Source organism: Xyrauchen texanus, chromosome 1 (assembly GCF_025860055.1).
Source record: "Xyrauchen texanus isolate HMW12.3.18 chromosome 1, RBS_HiC_50CHRs, whole genome shotgun sequence".
Taxonomy (NCBI): Eukaryota; Metazoa; Chordata; class Actinopteri; order Cypriniformes; family Catostomidae; genus Xyrauchen; species Xyrauchen texanus.
This window is the reverse complement of record NC_068276.1, coordinates 21,458,223-21,477,827: the sequence shown is the minus strand read 5'-3', so window position 1 is coordinate 21,477,827 and position 19,605 is coordinate 21,458,223. Positions and strand designations below refer to the sequence as shown.

The window sequence follows — 19,605 nt, the reverse complement described above, 5'->3', positions numbered from 1 at the left end:
AAACGAGGTGCAGACGTTCCTCTCGTTAGCGACGAACGAAACTATAAAGTCTTTCAGGAAGTGTCTCAGCTGTTGGCCGCACAGCTGAGACATGGCTACCACCGGACGTACCAACAGTGTACAGAAAAAAAAAAAAAAACTTAAAAGTGACTACAGAACCATAAAGGAAAAGTGGAAGTGCTTCGACCAAATGGACCTTATCTAGACCAGCGAGCAATGGGAGGGAGAGTGCCCTGAACTCAGCCATGGCTGGATTACATGATGGGGGATGGTATATTAACTCTATACTCTACTTGAAAGCTTCACTTTATTTAGTTGACCAGCTACTGAAAAGTTTGCTTCTAAAACAAGTCCAGTCTAACTGTTACACTTGTGTAAAATCACCATGCAACAACTGCTTTATGCAGCAAATGAGCTAGTAGCTAACAGCTAGCGGTCGCGTTTAAGATGATGTCATGGCAGTAGAGGTGGCGCAACCATGACGAGTAGCCTATAATCCCACCCACATTGAGGCGGCACAAAACAGCAGTGGAAAAGAAAGCTCAGAAAAGTAAAGCGAGTAGAGTCGAGTCGAACCATAACATGCAGTGCCATTAGTGTTCTAAGCCTTAATAACTGTGACCTTAATTGCCTACCATCTGTAAGCTGTTTGTGTCTTAAAAACCGTTCCCCTTCTGTCGCTCTCTCCACGTTGTGTCAGAGAAGCGACACTAGGGGTCTCTCTTGAGCGCCGATATTCACCTCTGAACTATGAAAAAAGGCCAATGAGAGTTGGCAACCAGTATTTGCATGTCCCGCCCCCGGACATACGGGTATTTAAGCGGCGCAAATACGGGAGTTCATTCAGAAAATTTCTTCGGAGCCGATGGTCGTGTCTGCGATTGCTGCATATCACCCACCGAGTTCCTGTCATCCCTCTGCTGCATGCTGTTGGATTCCACGGCGCACAACAGCGGCTTTCTCCTGTTTGCGCGGCTGTGCATTCCTGCCCCTTGGCGCTCTCACAAGTCCTTTTTTCATAAAAGAGTGATTTTATTTAAAAGAGTAATTTCCTCTAAAAGAGCAAAACACAGCGGGCGTTGAACGTCCTTTTAAGGACGCGTCTTTATAAAGATGCCTTTCCGCCCCTGTGTTGTTTCTGGATGCGTTAGAGTGCTCTCCGCTTCGGACGGCCACAGGCGTTGTCTCGTGTGTCTGGGTAGCGATCACACCGAGGCTACGTTTGTGGATGGTTCATGTTCTCACTGCGAGAACATGACCATGACAACGTTGCGGTCGCGGCTTGCTTACAACCGTGAGCAAGCCACTCCAGCCGCCCCCCCGTGTTGCTCCTTCTTCCCACGGGATTGAGGACGATGCGGCTGGCGATGGAGGCGATTTGGGGATGGCAGCGGGTGCAGCTCCGCCGGGTACGCCCCCTCGGACCACCCGCACCCCAGCACGCTCGTTGATTCCCGTCCGTGCTCGAGGTGGCGGTGACTCGCCTCACAGCCAGTCTGCCGACCCTCTTGCGATGGAAGCAGATGAGCTCGCCGCGGCATCGGAGGGCGTGGTATGTGATGCTGAGGACTCCCTGGACTGCCGCTTTCGCGCCTGCACGCCCAGGCTGAGGCCGACGCACAGATGACCGACATAATTTCCCGGGCAGCCAACAGCGTGGGCTTGGACTGGAACCCTCCATCCTCCCCACAGCCATCACGGCTGGATGACTGGTTCCTGGGGTCTTGGCACCGCTCACAGCCTCGCCGCCACCCCCCCCCCGTTCCGTTTTTCCCGGAAGTGCATGACGAGCTGACGACTTCGTGGAGAGCACCCCTCTCCACTCGTCACACCGCCATAGACTCGTACGCCCTCGCCACCCCCTTAACACAGTCAGTTTAAAGACTGTTTGTTCAATAAATCCACAAAACCAACATCTAAAGCGGTCACACATCGAACGAGAAGCGCCATGCCGCGGCTAAAGCACGTCAATGCGGTTCATGTTGCAGACAGTTCACACAAAAGTTACAGAGGTTTTTCCCTTGTTCAAGAATGAAGAACGCTAAAGTAAATAATCTATTTATATTAATCCTTTGATAGTAATTTGGGCTGAGCAAAATATGCAAGTTGCGCTCTGTGGCGCGACAGAAATTTGAGCAAGCCACGGAGCGCAACTTGCATATTTTCCACAACCCAAATCATTATCAAAGGATTAATTGATTGGCGGTGTGCCAACAGACGCCGAGTGCCGGCGGCGGTGTGTGTATCTTCATTGAAAACAGTTGTTTAGAATTTTAGAATGCACCATGTTGTCCGCCAGACATGTCCGGTGTATGGCACCTTAACAGTTGCCTACCCTTTACAGATGTTGTTGCTCATACAGCAGTCTGACTCCTGTACATCACTATGCAGATCAAGTGGCCAGTCAGACAAATACTGTTTTGTCTCATTGGTTACATAACGTGTTTTATGTGTGAGAGTACTGTAAATTATGTTCCATTTGAGCCTTCCAGTTCCATGCAGTCTTGGCATCATTACAATCATTTCATTTTAGTCAACAGGAAGCCCAGTCTTTTTTCATGCAAATAACACTCAGTTGCTTTTGAAACAGTTGCAATATTGTGCTGTTCTGAGATTTAATGGCTGGAGATTTAAAAGATGGTGCTGATGGGTGGCCACTCATTCTGAAACAGTGGGTTCAAAAAGATGAGCAGATGGAGAGCAAAAAGAAAAAGACTGAAAGAAAAGCTAGCATACATGGAGAGACAGACAAACAGACAAGCAGATGGAATAATTTATGTAAGAACAGAAATAAAGGAAGACTGATACTGAAACTGAGACAGGAAGAGGGAGATAAACAGATGGGAAAAAAAGAATGCGAGACAGGAATAAATCTAAAGAGACAATGAAAAAATTGTGCACCTGCACTCAAGTGAGAGAAACAGACATACAGATGGACTGATGGAATAAGATTGAAAGCGGGAGGAATCCTAAAGCAGGGGAGATGATGGGATTTCTTTTTCAAAAAGAAAACAAAATGTTAAGCTACTGGTTATTACATTTCCTCACCTTTACAGGAATGCACTGATGTTTTTACTGTGTTGAACTTTGTCTTTCTACTGAAGACATATTGACACATACAAATGGGTTCAAGGAGTTGTCTGATGGCTGGAATTCCCCAGCATCCAACAGCTGATGAAGTAATTGAGATGGGTAGTGAAACAACTAGAGAATAAATTCTAACAGATATCATACAACGGGTTTAATGAAAATGTTCATAGATGTTACGCTATTATTACAAAAGTTAGATAATTATGCTTTATGCAGTATTGGGTAGATTACTTCTGAAATGTAATCTGGTACTGATTCGTAATCAGTAACCATTTTTTAGATTACACTTTTAGGTGATCTAATCCGATTATTTTGATTACTTATTGCATATTTTGATGAAATGCAAGGGACAGTTCACCCCAAAAAAAAAATTCTCATTATTTCCTCACCCTTATGCCATCCCAGATGTGTATGACTTCCTTTCATCCTTGCTGTGAACTCCCGTTTTGTCAGCCATCATTTCAATGCTGTGGTGTTTCATGGTGAAATACTACAGAGGATGTTTGTGTTTCCTTCTGCCTCCAGACCACTATGTATATGTTCTCTATTGGCTGTCTCACCTGCAGTCTTTATGGTGTATTGGGATGCTTGGAACATGCTATGCTGCTCTCCCATTGTTAATTTTGTTGTAACGTATATTTGTTATATGTTTTACTATTTATTGTTTTATCCTTTAAGCATCCTTGCAATAGTATTAAAAATTATCGCTAGCTCTTTGAAACCCCAAACTTCAAATCAGGAACTGATTTTAAACTTTGCGAAGAGAATAGACGTGCTTCTCAGACGTCTTAACGCACTGACCTATTTCTCAGAAAAATAGCTTCATTAAATTACAATACAGTTTGCACACATACACCCACAGTTAGCGCAAGCACTTCTACCTACTTCCAAGGCCGGATTTACCACCGGGCCGGATGGGCCGGTGCCCGGGGGCCTCCGACCTGTAGGGGGCCTCCAAGACCCCACTAACTGTGTGACCTCGTCCTTTAATTTTTTTAAATTAAATTAATTAATGAGTGTGTGTTTGTGTGTATGTGTGTTAACAAGTATTTATTTGCACACAAAAAAGTATCATGATCAATTTTTTGGCTGTGTCGGCTGTGTCTGATGATGACAATGAGTCAGGTTACCGTGGAAACTGTTGATAGTGGCAAGACCGGCGGTAGAAGATAGTGTTAAAAAAAATAGAATTGAGGACATTGAAAAAACAAACAACGTGGATAAAAAACGGTGGAGCTGTGGAGCCACAAAACCAAAAGCTGAAAGGGAGAAGGATAGCAGAGAGGATTTAATTAAGAGAAATATTCCAACCATTTCCACTTTTTTCAAAGTCGGCTCGACGCAAATAAAGAGCCTGGCAGCGCTTGCAGTGATGCTAGCGAAGAGGAGTTTAGCGCAACTTCCAGCCTTGCTATTTCAGATGAACCTGAGCATCAGCACCAGCACGACAAGACAGAGAACCACAGCCCGGCTGGAGTGACAGACTGTTCAAGTGCTCCCCCACCACCACAGTCTCCGACTCCGCTAGAGACCGAAACCGAAGTAGGCGCTTCGGAAGCCGCTGAAGGCGGCAGAGACCCAGTGGTGAAAGGTAGGTTAACATACATTACCAGTTTGAAAGCCTCAAAATGTAGGTCTATCTATTACTTTTCCCTTTATTAAAAATCCAGATTATTATAGATGCGCCAGATCGGCGCCGAAGCCTTCCGAATCTATGTACACCGACCAACTTAAATATTTTTTCTGAATTAGCTAGAGTCCAACACCCACATTTCAACACCCCTCTGTCCCGTATGATAAGTTGCTTTTTAAATCATGTAACGTTGTTGTATTAATGTTGACTGTTCATTTTTATGACCAGATATGCGGTCTAGAATTATCAATGCAAAATATGTGGGAGTCATTCTCTATGGAGCCAGAAATTTGCCAAAACAATTTGAATTTGAATTGTGTAAATCTGAATTATAGACTTTTGAATTTGAATTATAAGTGTGATTTTGCCAAATGTAATATTACGTTGTATTTTAAATAGGTTTGAATTAGAATTTTTTAAACTCCAATCCTGGACATTTCATATTTAACCAAATTAAATGGGTTTTTTTTAATGGCACAATTTTATAAATATGTATTTTCAAACAGCACATTTTTGGTTCGGAATTCTTACACTGTAAATATCCCGTTTTAAAAAATACAGCTTCAAGTTTTCAAGATGAAGAAGAAAATCAGAACACCAAATTCAATATTCTAAAAATTCAGATCTACAGAAAGTGGGTCAGAGATCAAGCTTCCGTGTAAGACATCATTAGAGACTAAAGGGTCTACTTTTATTTGTGTACACTCACAATAACAACAAAATCTTGTGCTTTTGTAAAATAAAGAAAATAAAAAAGGTGATCTATCAGACGTCTCTGTCTCCACAAGCATATTTCTGAAAATTTCTGGGAGGGGGCCTCCAAGATTTTGTGCCCAGGGGCCTCTGCTTTCTAAATCCGTGCCTGCCTACTTCCACTTGTGCTTTATGCTGGAATGAAATTTGCACTTAGAATTAGAGCTTTAATGAAAATTGGATAAAACAAAGTATGCACGGTCAATGCACGTAGCACTACACATAGCATGGTCACAAAAAAGAGACCTAAATGTATTAACCCTACGACTTCGCCTAACAGTTTTTGCCGATGAAAATACAGACGAAAATATCTCACATCATGCCTCACCACCGTTCCAGTGCGAGCCGTGCTCCGTCTGCTTGCCGAGGGCGCCCCTCTGCGGGTTCCAAACGTCAGGCAGCTCCGCCTCAACCTGGGCACAGCTCTCAGCCCCAGCGTCGGGTGGCCTGCAGGAAGCTCACGTCCCTGTCTCTCGGACGTCCTCGAGGACCCGGAAGGCTCCCAAGCGTTCCTGAGATGGACAACCCAGGGAACGAGATGTTTGCTCAAGAGCTGTTAAGCAGGCCACTCCATCCCCTGGTGGAGGACCGGGAGGAGAATCCTCATTTTCCTTTATATCCTATGCCGCACCCCCTTCGGGCTGCGGTACCCATGTTCTCAATAAAATAGCTACTTCCTCGTTCCCTGGGTCATCTGGCCCGCAAATGCCATTCTTACGGCAACCCGGCGGCAAACATCGGCAGTCCCGGCACCCCAGACGCGGACCCCTCACCTCCGGACCCACGACAGTTGTCCCCCTGCCGGCCGGTTCTGACGAGTTCTGAGGACGCCTACACAAGATCTCCTCCTCAGTCAATAACCCGCCCCTGCCTGGTGTGCGGAGCAAGGTAAGTGCTTTGAGTCCTTTTTCAGCACCAAAGCCTCGGTACACGCTTTTGCCTCCTGACACAACACTACATGCTCCGCCCCGCTGCAAAGCCCCACCAAGTACGACGAAAACAATTGTCCCCTTAGTGCCCCTCGCGCAGAGCTTGGATACATGGCTTTCACTTCCCAACCCGTCGCGCTGGTTGGCCAGAACCATCCCACTCGGCTATGCAATTCAGTTCGCCAGGCCCCCACCCCTTGACCTGCAGAGGTTTCTCCACTACTTCGGGGCAAGCACATCTTGATCCATTCAGACAGCACCACCACGATAGTGTATATAAATCGACAAGGCACCGTGCGCTCTCATCATATTTCACAACTCACCCGACATCGCCTCCTTTGGAGTCAGCAGCGACTCGGGTTGCTGCACGCCACTCATATCCCGGGCAACCTCAACACAGCAGCGGAAGTGCTGTCATGACAGGGCATGCTCAGTAAAGAGTAGAGGCTAAGATTTTGTGGACCAGAGGAGAGACATAGTGAGCTACTATATTATTGGCAAAGGAAAGGGGATAGTATAGAAGTATGGCATGATAAAGAAAGAGATAGGAATAAAATGCTTGAAAGGTTTGTGGAGTTCAGCTACTGATACCGTCACAAGATTTTTCACCCCACCTGCTGGCAGCCCTAATTGCAGTCAGTTTCCAGTCAACACACACACACACACACAACTCCTCACAAACAAATAAACACCTGTACGAGTGTCTGTTTATGACCTAAAGTACACAGTTTCTACAACCTATAAACTTGCCTCCTCTTTCCAAAGGCATTAATCAACATAGTTTACCACACATTGGTAGGCCAAGGAATTCTTAATACATGTGTCACTGAGGCATTCAGCTGTGCCAAATGGAAACCTCTCTTTGCACTGACTTCAGGCCAGAAACCACTTCCAAAACCTACCTATTACTCATTTCCACACAAAGTGCAAAACTAAAGAGAGATCAACATAAAAATGCAATGTCTGAGAAGCCTCATTTAGAAGCCTTCATATGGCTTTTTGGATGAGACATCCTGGAGTGGAGTGCACCAGGAGTTGAACAACCACCTGTCTTTACTTTGAAAAGGAAATCCAAAGACACTAGCTGAGTGCAAAATATTCTTTGAGGATCTCCCCTTTGTACAGGCTGTTACGACCACTAGGGGTCGGCCGTAACAGGAAAAGGAATAAGTCAAACTACCAGAGAGATATCAAAAATAACATGCGTTTATTTCCAAAAGGGTTTTTAGCGTCAGGGGCAGACAAGGCCAAAATAACAAACAAAACAATCTTTTGTTAAACCTCTACAATTCCTAAAACAAAAGAAAACAAAATACAATTTAAACTTACCTACCTCCCTATCCCAAAACAATGTGAAAAGATATACAAAATAAAATGGCGTCAAACCCCCTACCTCCCTTATTTAGACAAAAATATTTACAGTACCTAAATGTACAAGTCCAGTAGCAAACAGAACAATCCAGAATCCAAAATCGTAGTCAAACAGGCATGGGTCAGTTAACAAGGATAAAAAGGTTCAAAATCACAATCTCCTAATATCACTCACTGCACAATTCCAAATAAACACTCGCAAACTCTCTGATACACTCTAGAATAGACAATAAAACAATAGCAAAGTGGTAACAATCAACAATGGCACAATAGTGGGGCCTCCTGTTGAGTGTTTGGGGCGGTTCTTATGTGGATCAGGTGTGGAGGAGAACCAATCGGAGCCTCCAACAAATTATCACCAGATCTGCCCACCTGTAACACAAATAAGCACATGCACATACACAGACAATACACAGGACAGAATGGAATCAGTGAGTAAACATCAAAATGACTCAGGCTCATAACACCCCTACCCACAAAATAAAACATACACTGTTTTACTGATTGACCCGGGAGAGTGAATCAGCAGTGACATTGTCGATACCCTTTTTATGACATATCTTCAAGTTGTAACTTTGGCAGATTAGTGACCATCTCATAAGACGATGATTAGCATTTGACATGCGTTGAAGAAATATAAGAGGGTTATGGTCAGTGTAAACAGTAACAGGCTGTGAACTCGAACCAATGTAGACTTCAAAATGTTGGACAGCGAGAATTAAGGCAAGAGCTTCTTTTTCGATGGTACTGTAGTTAAGCTGATGCTTGTGGAATTTTTTGGAAAAGAAACTAATTGGATGACTTAAACCAGCAGCATCTGTCTGAAGTAGGATGGCCCCCATGACCGTACCACTAGCATCTACTTCTAAGAAGAAAGGCCGTTCAAAACAGGGGCAGCAAGAACAGGGGCACTACAAAGCAAAGTTTTCAAAGCTTCAAAAGCGAATTGACATTCCAAAGACCACTTAAATGGGACTGCCTTACGTAGCAATCCGGTGAGAGGACAAGCAACGTCAGAAAAATTCTTGCAAAAACAGCGGTAATATCCAGTCATCCCAAGGAATCGACGGAGCTCTTTCTTAGTCTTAGGAACTGGGAAATCAAGAATGGCTTGTATTTTTGAGTTACGTGGACAAACCTGACCATTACCAACCTCCTTTCCTAGGTACGTAACAGTGGCACAACCAAATTCGCATTTTGACAAGTTCACTGTGAGATTAGCATCTCTCAGATGTTTGAAGACATCATCCAAGGTTCTGCGATGGTCTTCCCACGTATCTGAGTAGCACACAACATCATCAAGATAAGCTTCACAATTAGACACGCCAGACAACACTATGGACATTAAACGCTGAAAGGTTGCTCCAGCATTGCGAAGGCCAAAAGGCATTACTCGGTACTGTAGAAACACATCAGGGGTGGCAAAAGCAGAGATTTCAGATGCTCGCTCTGTTAGTGGCACCTGCCAATACCCTTTAAGCAGATCCAGTTTAGTCATAAATTTAGCGTTACCTACACGATCAATGCAATCTTCCATGCGAGGCAGCGGGAAGGAATCAGCTTTGGTTAAAGCATTAACTCTCCTATAGTCGGTACAAAACCTTGAGCTACCATCTGACTTAGGGACTAGTAGACATGGTGAACACCATGGACTGGCACTAGGAACTGCTAAATTATGTTCTAGCAAGTACTGAGTTTCTTGCTTCATTAGTTCTTTTTAACTGGGTTGACACGGTAAGCATTCTGTTTCACAGGGACGTGCAGACCAACATCTATATCGTGTTTTATTACATGGGTAGTTGAAGGAAAATCATTAAACAAGGTCGGATACCTACCAATAAGTTTGGTAATATCAGCCTGGGCAGATAAAGATAAGTGTGACAATTTTTTTGATAAGTTTGCCAAAGTTTCAGAATTTGGTAAACGAGCAGACAAGAACGAGGCACTATTCATTCTCAAATCATCACTTTCAGGTGAATATTCAGACAAGGGCACAGTAACTGGTACAACGGTAGCAACAGGTATGTTAACCTCCTTAGAATCGAACGCGACACGTATGCCTTAAGCATATTAACGTGACAAACTCGTGACTTCCTTTTACGGTCAGGGGTATTAACAACATAGTCAGTATCTCCTAGCTTCTCCTTAATTTCATAAGGGCCAGCAAATTTAGCTTGGAGTGCTGAACCTGGCACTGGAAGTAAAATGAGAACTTTGTCTCCAGTCTGAAAAGAACGCTGTACAGCCTTTTGATCATAGCGAGTTTTCATTTGGGTTTGGACTGAACCGAGTGAGCTTTTTGCCAACTCCCTCACAGTGTGTAGTCGCTCACGGAATGCACTGACATAATCTAGGACACTGGCAGTTTGAGATGGATGTCTAGAAGAAAGAATTTGCTCTTGCAAAATTTTCAATGGACCACGAACAGTGTGTCCAAAGATTAACTCAGAGGGACTGTACCCAAGTGACGCTTGGGTAGTATTTCGAACTGCAAATAACAAGAGTGGGATCTCCTCATCCCATTCTTTTTCATGGTCAACACAGAAGGTTCGAAGCATTGATTTTAATGTTTGATGAAAGCGTTCTATAGCACCTTGTGACTGAGGGTGGTACGCACTGGATACCTGATGTTTGATATTTAACTGTCTCATTACCTTCGTGAACACTCTGGACATAAAATTGGTGCCTTGATCAGACTGAATGTATTTTGGCATTCCAAATGTAGTGCAGAACTTAACAATTGCCTTGACAATCGTAGGAGCTTTGAGGGAACGTAGCGGTATTGCCTCAGGAAACCTGGTCGACGCACACATTAGCGTTAAAAGATAAGCGTTTCCAGACTTCGTTCTGGGCAATGGACCAACACAGTCAATCAAAATTCGCTCAAATGGTTCACCCAGCACTGGTATTGGCTTTAGTGGGGCTGGGGAATCACTTGATTTGGTTTGCCCGCCATTTGACAAGCGTGGCAGGATTTACAAAATTTGACTACATCTGACTTCATCGAAGGCCAAAAGAAATGCTTCAATAAATAATCGTAAGTTTTCCGAATACCAACATGACCAGAAAGTTCATGATCGTGCGCAACACTCATTACCTGCTCCCTGTAAGGTTTCGGGACAACAACTTGAAAGACAGTGCTCCAGTCATTATCTGCGTGCCTTGGAGTCCACTTACGCATCAGTACACCATCTTCAAGGTAGTACGCCACAAAATGCTCTGACAGCACAGATGGGTCAACAATAACTGCAATACAGTGACTCAAAGTTTGATCAACACGTTGTGCTTCAATTAACTGTGGCTTACCAAAGGATAAATCCACATTAGGAAGTGCACACACATCTATCTCAACTGCCTCAGCTTCCTTCTCTGACTGGACAAAATCATCAGCACACATAAAGGAATTAGAAAGATCTACCATTTCCTTAAATTTACAAGCTTGAGCTCGTGTCACCACACACGTACCAAACACATCAGGAAATTCATCCTTCAACACATCTTCCTCGTTCACATTAGGAACATCTATTACCTCAGGTAGACAGAAGACTTTTTACCAGCCAAATCGTTCCCCAGAATGAGCGATACACCCTTCACAGGTAGTTCAGCTCGGACTGCCAGCTTAACGCTTCCCGAAATGATTCCAGATCGCAAGAACACATTGTGCAAAGGAACTTTAACTACTGCAAGATCAATGCCTTGCACTAGCACATCGGAATCACAACTTGATTGTTTAGAGAATGATAACACACTTTCTAAAATAAATGATTGTGCAGCGCCGGTATCCCTTAGGATGCGGATACGCTTCGTTTCAGACTCATCTTCGCTCAATGATACAACTCCATCACAAATAAATGGTTCAAAAGTAGACTCAATCACTGTATCCAAAGATACATGCTCGGGTGCCAAAACCTGTCGTTCAACCAATGAAACACTTCTCGAAGGATTTGCTTTCCTAATACCTTTGCGTTTCAAAACAGGACAAGTAGCAATGAGGTGACCGACTTCATGGCAATAAAAACATTCACGGCTTTCACTATCGACTACGGTAGAAACGTTCTTAGGTACCATGGCGGTATCCTTAGAACTGCGAGCCCGATCAGGGAAATTACGCTTTGAAGACGAAAACACTACTCTATGAGTAAGCACAAACTCATCAGAAAAAACAGCAGCCTCAGAAAGAGAGGAAACTTTCTGCTCATTTAAGTACACCACGATTTTCTCTGGTAAACAACTCTTAAACTCCTCCAACAGTATTAGCTCTTTAAGCTGCTCAAACGTGACCACCTTATTAGCAGCGCACCATTTTTCAAACAAATTTGCTTTGTCTCTCCCAAATTCGACAAATGTTTGACTAGAGGTTTTTACATGACTACGGAATTTTTGCCGGTATGCTTCGGGGACTAACTCATAAGCGCATAAAACAGCATTTTTCATCACATCATATTCCAAACTCTGTTCAAGTGTTAACATCGAACAGACTTCTTGAGCTTTACCGACAAGCTTGCATTGCAATAACAGTGGCCAAACATTCAGCGGCCATTTTAATGTGGCGACAATTCGCTCAAAAACCGTAAAATAAGTGTCAACCTCGCTCTCTCGAAACAATGGGAGTAGTGCAATTTGTCGACTAATGTCAAATACAGGTTGACTTACTTGTGGGTTGCGTCGAGGTGCAGGAATAGGACTCGGCGTGGAAGCAATGATGGGTGATGACACAGTCATGCTCACGCCAGGCGCATCAACAGCTGAGGGGTGAACAGGTGATTTAGTTTTGAGCTCAAGCTCCAGCTCCTTGAGCTTGATATCTCGCTTTGTTTCAAGCTCAACTGTGCGTACATGCAACAGCTGACTCTCATAACGCTGTCTGCCCAGCTCCACCTCCAACTCTTTCAATTTGATTGCCAGTAAAGGATCTTGCGGAGAAGGTAGATCGACAGGATCTATGCTGACCAGCTCCTCATATTTGGGTTTCTCACCCTCACCTGCGGAAACCGGCAACCGAAATGCAACACCCGCCGACTCTCCCTCTTCCGTCAAAACTCCGTGCTCCACCAAGTGTTTATAAATCACATCCTTAATCTCCCGTTTCACTGCACCACGAGGAACTCTGACTTGATATAAATCCATAATCGAAAACAGATCATCTTTGCGGCAGATGTCTAACTGTTGCAACGTTGGTTGAATCGCAAATTTCTCTAGTTCAAATTTAGAGGCCATTCCAAATTCCCTTCCCCTTAAAGTGAAAACCAGTAGCCAAACAACAACAACAACAAACAAAGCAAATTTCATGAATTCTTAGTCAAGCGATGACGAAAACTCCAACTAGGTTTTGGAAACTTTCTTTTAAGACGAGCCCCCAATTTCTGTTACGACCACTAGGGGTCGGCCGTAACAGGAAAAGGAATAAGTCAAACTACCAGAGAGATATCAAAAATAACATGCGTTTATTTCCAAAAGGGTTTTTAAGCGTCAGGGGCAGACAAGGCCAAAATAACAAACAAAACAATCTTTTGTTAAACCTCTACAATTCCTAAAACAAAAGAAAACAAAATACAATTTAAACTTACCTACCTCCCTATCCCAAAACAATGTGAAAAGATATACAAAATAAAATGGCGTCAAACCCCTACCTCCCTTATTTAGACAAAAATATTTACAGTACCTAAATGTACAAGTCCGTAGCAAACAGAACAATCCGGAATCCAAAATCGTAGTCAAACAGGCATGGGTCAGTTAACAAGGATAAAAAGGTTCAAAATCACAATCTCCTAATATCACTCACTGCACAATTCCAAATAAACACTCGCAAACTCTCTGATACACTCTAGAATAGACAATAAAACAATAGCAAAGTGGTAACAATCAACAATGGCACAATAGTGGGGCCTCCTGTTGAGTGTTTGGGGCGGTTCTTATGTGGATCAGGTGTGGAGGAGAACCAATCGGAGCCTCCAACAAATTATCACCAGATCTGCCCACCTGTAACACAAATAAGCACATGCACATACACAGACAATACACAGGACAGAATGGAATCAGTGAGTAAACATCAAAATGACTCAGGCTCATAACACAGGCCGAGATCATTGTGCATTTTTTGTATAGTGTTTAATTATTTTAATGTACAGCCTATCATTTTATAAACACAGTTGTTGTATTTCAGGCAGTTAGCATGGTATTAATGACAGAAATAGTAGTAGTTCTTCAATAGTAGATATGGCTTGTTATAAGTGGTGCTTGCGAAGCATATTGCTCAAGTATTGCCCTTCGAAATAAGATTTGGTGCATGACTCATCTCACGCAACTCAATGTGAGATGGATGATCAAGTTGTGTAGTTCATTGAGAGGTGTGCAATATTTTCTAAGGATTCCACTCATGATCTTCCTGTGGGAGACAATAAAACTATATAGATACTTGGGTTCTTTTGACTTGAGCCAGTAAGTGATGTAACAACCACCCGGAGGACTCATGCAACTACCTAGCAACACACTAACTGCCACCCAGAACTCCCTAGCAACCTCTTATCGACATGTTGAAAAACCACTCCTAAAAGCACTTCTTAGCAATTGCACAGAAACTACATGGGGTACGTTTTGCACATGCAAGCACCCCTCACAATTTCAACATCTAGATGCACTTTGCATTTACCATAAACACTACATCAGAACAAAAGATGATTGACAGCCCAGGTCTATCACAAGATCAGTGGCCTAGAATAGGGTAATTTCTTATTTGAATATGTATGTGGAACAGTCCAGTCCAGCTCACATTTAGCAGGATGACTTCATTCAAAACAGAGTTCAGAAAAATTAAACCATGACAAAACGGATATGGCTGACTAATATGGTTAATATAGTATACTCTATAAGTTCAAGGAATAAACCCTCAAGAGCAGAAAGAAAGTGGTTGGGGTTTAAGACAAAGTCATTCTTTTCACACTTCACTGAACAGAGCACTTGGAATGATAAAACTACACTAAAACCTTTTTCCAGATTGTTTGCTGGAGCCCAGGCTGTCTAGGCAATGCTGCAGAAACTAAAAGGCCTGTGTAGCCAAACATGCATTACAGTGTCTCCTCTGACTTCATTCCTGGCTCTTGAGCTACTGAGGCAGGAAGAAACCAGCAATGGGAGTTTTATTTTAAAGGAAGATGGAAAATATGATGAGACAGGGACACTGGGTGAAAGAAGAGGTGAATCAAAAGATGGGTGAAAGGAAAGAAAGAGCCATGTGGCATGAAGGTTTGGATAGTGAAAGAGTGATGAGGCATGAAAAAAAAGGAATAAGAGGAAAATAATGACAGGACATTGGAGAGCTTTGAAACTTTCACCCTGCTTTAGTAAGGCTGGATGTTCACCTTATGCCTGTTTTTTGTGGTGTGGAAGAGATTAGAGATATAAATGGCAAGAAACAGATGAAGGAAAAAAAAACATAATTGTACTTGTGCAATTTTTTAACAAACAAAGAACAGCCATGCAAGGAAATGACGGGGAGAATAGGGAGTGATAATATGATACAGTCGGAACTCTTCCGTCACTCACTTGACATGGTGTCGATTGTAGTGACACAAGGGGTCTCTTCTGAGAGCCTCGCGTACCTCTGAACTTGAACTTGAGAAAAGGCCAATGTCAAGTTGGCAGACAGAATTTGCATGCCCCGCCCCAGACATACATACATATAAAGGGAGCGAATGCCAGACAGGTTTTCACTGAGGAGCCGAGAATACTGTTACGGCACATTACAGTGGTAGGGATAGTGACCTGGCAAGAGGAATACAACGTCTCGTTCCTTCCATTGGGGAACAGAGGTTACAACAGTAACCATGATGTTCCCCTTCTGTCACTCACTCGACATTGTGTCGATTGTAGTGACAAAAACGCCATGCACTACTCCGTGTTACGTGGCTACCGAGCCAAGTGCAAGCAGGCTGTTGCATGCTAGAAGCAGCTGGGTCGGCTGCACGTAACCCTCCCCAATGCCCCCACTAAAAAAAAGTGTCATATACCGCTCTTAGGTTCCCCATACCCGTACGGAAACAGGTGACATGACATGCATGGGAGCCAGCCGGCCAGCCGCGTCTTTTCTCGCTCTATGTTTCTCGTCATAGAGTTAAAAAGCGGCTGGGGCTATCTTAACGCTATAGATGTGTTGGGGAAGGCATCCTTTCCTGTTCCTATTCTTTCAGGGGGAAAAGGCCCTGCGGAGACCACGACCTGCCCAAACTGGGGGGAGGTAACTTATGATCAATACACACGGGGGTTGTCAAGCCACCCGTGGATATGGTGCGGTGGTAGATCCTGGCTGACAAGGGAGGAGTTGCTACAGACACGGTGACCGGGGGGCAGGGAGGACTGCCCCAGGAAGACGTGGGTCCTGCCAGTAGGGGGACCGTACCACGGAAAATACATCACAGGGAGTTGCCTGAAGCGGGAACTATGTCTGTGGAGCCCAAGCCCAGCACGGAGCACTCGACTCATGGTGGGTCTGGTGGCGAATTCCTCCGCTGAATCTGCGGCCAGAGGGCTAGGGAGGAAGAGCATCTAGGAAGTGAGAGCTTGCTGGCTCACCTGGGAAAGAAGGCGCACTGGATCAGCTTGGTGAAGGGCGCAAGGTGCAAGCGGAACACCCGGTCGGTTGTTCCGTATTACCGAGTTCTACCAGCTTGGACCAGTCAAAACATGGGACGAGACCGACTCAACCCTGAGGTTGTAGAACCTAGCAAAGGTGTTGGGTGTTGCCCAGCCAGCCGCTCTGCAGATGTCTGCTAAGGAAGTGCCGTGGGCCAGTGCCCACGAGGATGGCACACTTCTCGTAGAGTGTGCTCAAACCCGCGGGGGCACGGCCTGGGTGTGATAGGCTAGGGAAATAGCGTCAACAGCCCAATCAGCTAACCTCTGTTTGAGATGGCATTCCCTTTCCGCCGTCCGCCAAAGCAGACAAAGAGCTGCTCAGAGCATCTAGAGCCCTGCGTGCGGTCCACATGGGTACGCAAAGCACGTTACGGACACAGCAACGAAGAGGCTGGGTCTGCCTCCTCCTGGGACAGCTTTGCTTGCAGGTTCACGACCTAAACCCTGAAGGGGGGTTGTGGACCGAACTCCAGGCAAGTGTCGCTGACAGAGAACGCTTGCAGGTCCCAAACCCCTCTTGATGGAAGCGTGATCAGGAGGGCCGTCTTCAAGGAGAGGGCTTTGAGCTCGACTGAATCAAAGCGCCTCGAAGGGGGGTCTCTGAAGGCCTGAGAGGACCACTGAGAGATCCCAGGAGGGGAAAAGGTTTGGCCGGGAAGGGTTCGACCTCTGGGCGCCTCTTAAGGAATCTGATAATCAAGTCATGCTTACCAAGGGACTTGCCGTCTACTGCGTCATTGTGGGCTGCGATAGCAGCGACACACACCTTCAAGGTGGTGGGGGACAGCCTCCCCTACAGCCTCTCCTGCAGGAATGAAGCACTGAAGGCGTAAAACTGCCTGGTAGAGGGAGCTCTGGCTTGGTTGACTGTGTCAATGACAGCAGGTGGTAGACCACTTCATTCTTCCACGTCCTGTCCAGGGGCCAGACGTGGAGATTCCAGAGGTCTGGGTGCGGGTGCCAGAGGGTGCCCCGTCCCTGAGAAAGGAGGTCCTTCCTCAGGAGAATTTGTCAGGGAGGCACTGTCGTGAGGTCACCAGTGAGATCTGAGAACCAGGTCCAGGTGGGTCAATAAGGAGCCATCAATGTGATCTGTTCCTCGTCTTCTCTGACCTTGCACAGCACCAGTGCAAGAAGGCTCACTGGGGAAATGCGTACTTGCGCAGCCCCCGGGGCCAGTTGTGTGCCAGCTCGTCTGTGCCGAGAGGGGCCTCTGTTAGGGAGTCGTGTTGTGGTCACCAGGGATATGAGAGGCGAGCAGCGACCTGAGTCACGGCTGACTCCAAAGGAGGAGATGGCGGGCGAGTTGTGACATGTGACGGGAGCGTATGCCGCCTTGGCGATTTATGTACGCTACCAAGGCGGTGCTGTCTGAATGGATCAAGACGAATCAGCGGGAGAAACCTCCGCAGGGCAAGGAGTACAGCCAACAACTCGAGGCAGTTGATTTTCCAACGTGGTGACCATGACACATCTGAACACCTGCTGTAGGGGGACTCCTGCCCACAAAAAACAGAGGTCTGTCCAAGGGTTGAAAGTCTGACGGCAGGAAGTGGTGATAAACACACGGTATGTGCCGCAGCGCCAGGCCCATCTCGGGACTCGAGTCTGAAACCAGTGCTGGAGCGGTCTCATATGCATCAACCAGAGCGGCGCGACCGAGGATGCCATATGCCCCAGGAGACTCTGAAACTGTTTGAGAGGAGCCAGACACGTAAGCACTGACTGTGCGCACTCGGTTGTGAGGCGTGCTGACATTGAGAGGGGGGACAGGGACAGTCCGAAGGGGAGGACCTTGTACTGATATGTCTGGCTGTCGAATGCAAACCGTAAGAAGGGTTGCAGCCTACTATCTAACCGGGACATTACATTTAGCCAGTCATTTGTTCACTTGTTTACTGTATTGGGTTGGTGATCGGAAAGATTATAACACATAGGTAGTTATCAAGACTAATTTAAGATATCAGGGAGAGGAGATTGTGGGATGTTGTTGGTCACAAGGTTGCAGGAAGAGAGAGACAGGCAGAGGGGGAGCAGAAAGAGGTCAAAAACGACATAATTGCAACATTTCCTCACTCTGTAGCTCACCAATGTTACCAAAATTCCTTGTACTTTCCTCTTTTCTGGAGCATTTTTCCTTGGATAGATTTATGTTTGTCTAGGGGCTTGCATGTGGAGTCTGAGGTGTTCTGTTGAGGGTAAATATTTAAGATCCACAATTTGAGGAAATAAAGTAGCATCTCATCCTCAATCATGCTCTGACCTCTGACATCTGACAACCAGTCCCTGTCACACAACAGCTGAGATGCATTATGGTTACTACGTTTTTGATTATCTCTTACACTGACTTGTTTAACACAGAATGCCCTGGATAAATATGTCTGGTCATTACAGTGCCACTGGAATGCCAAAGTCAAACAAAACAAAACACATACCTTCACAAATGGTGTCATTCATCTTGTTTATGTTTCTGTTCCTCCATGTTTTACTTTCACAAAACAGTGGAAAGAGATCAGTTCAGATGAAATGGCCTTTGGTCTTGTTATTAAGCACTAGGTTTATTGCTGTTTAGACATCAGGATGTTGCACATTTGCAGGCTTTCCAGTAAGCTCTAATGATATACATAGTGCCTTCCTTTTTAAATCCCTAATGATCAACAAAAGATTCAAACTTGACCAGTGGGTACAACTAAAAAAAGCCTGACAGGAAAATGCAAATATCTGTGATGCAAGATATTTTTGTCCCTTAGTTACTTAAAACATCCTCCAAATCAGAATAAAGTAACCTTGGCCATCGTTTAGTTTAGTTTTTCCTGGTGGCTTTCACAGGCCAGCCAACCCCCTCTGGCCTGCTATGTGTTTGCAATCTGTCATTAATTAAAACATTCTGCTGCTAATTAACAGTCAGTCAGAAATTAATAGTGGGGAATGCTATTGCCCTAACAACATCTAATAGTGATTACAGCTTTGTTTGTCTATGGCCTTTACTATCACATTCAGAAGTTTGCACGAAATAGGTGAAAATGAAACCGAGAAAAGATTGAAATGTGTTGATTTCGTAAAAAGATTGTTATAAGGTGTTATGACAATGCTAAAGTAGTTTATGGTGAGAGGGGCTTGATTAAAATGTTAACACATAAATAAATGAGATTCATAGGGAGCAATCCCAAATGTTTAGTGTTGGGGGGGGGGGCTCCA

General features: G+C 44.8%; 1 protein-coding gene across 2 annotated transcripts in view; it reads right to left on the bottom strand.

Moving 5' to 3' along the window:
- Positions 1-19,605, bottom strand: part of LOC127637223 (sushi, von Willebrand factor type A, EGF and pentraxin domain-containing protein 1-like) — a 164,040-nt gene that overhangs the window by 111,439 nt on the left and 32,996 nt on the right. The window lies entirely within an intron of this gene.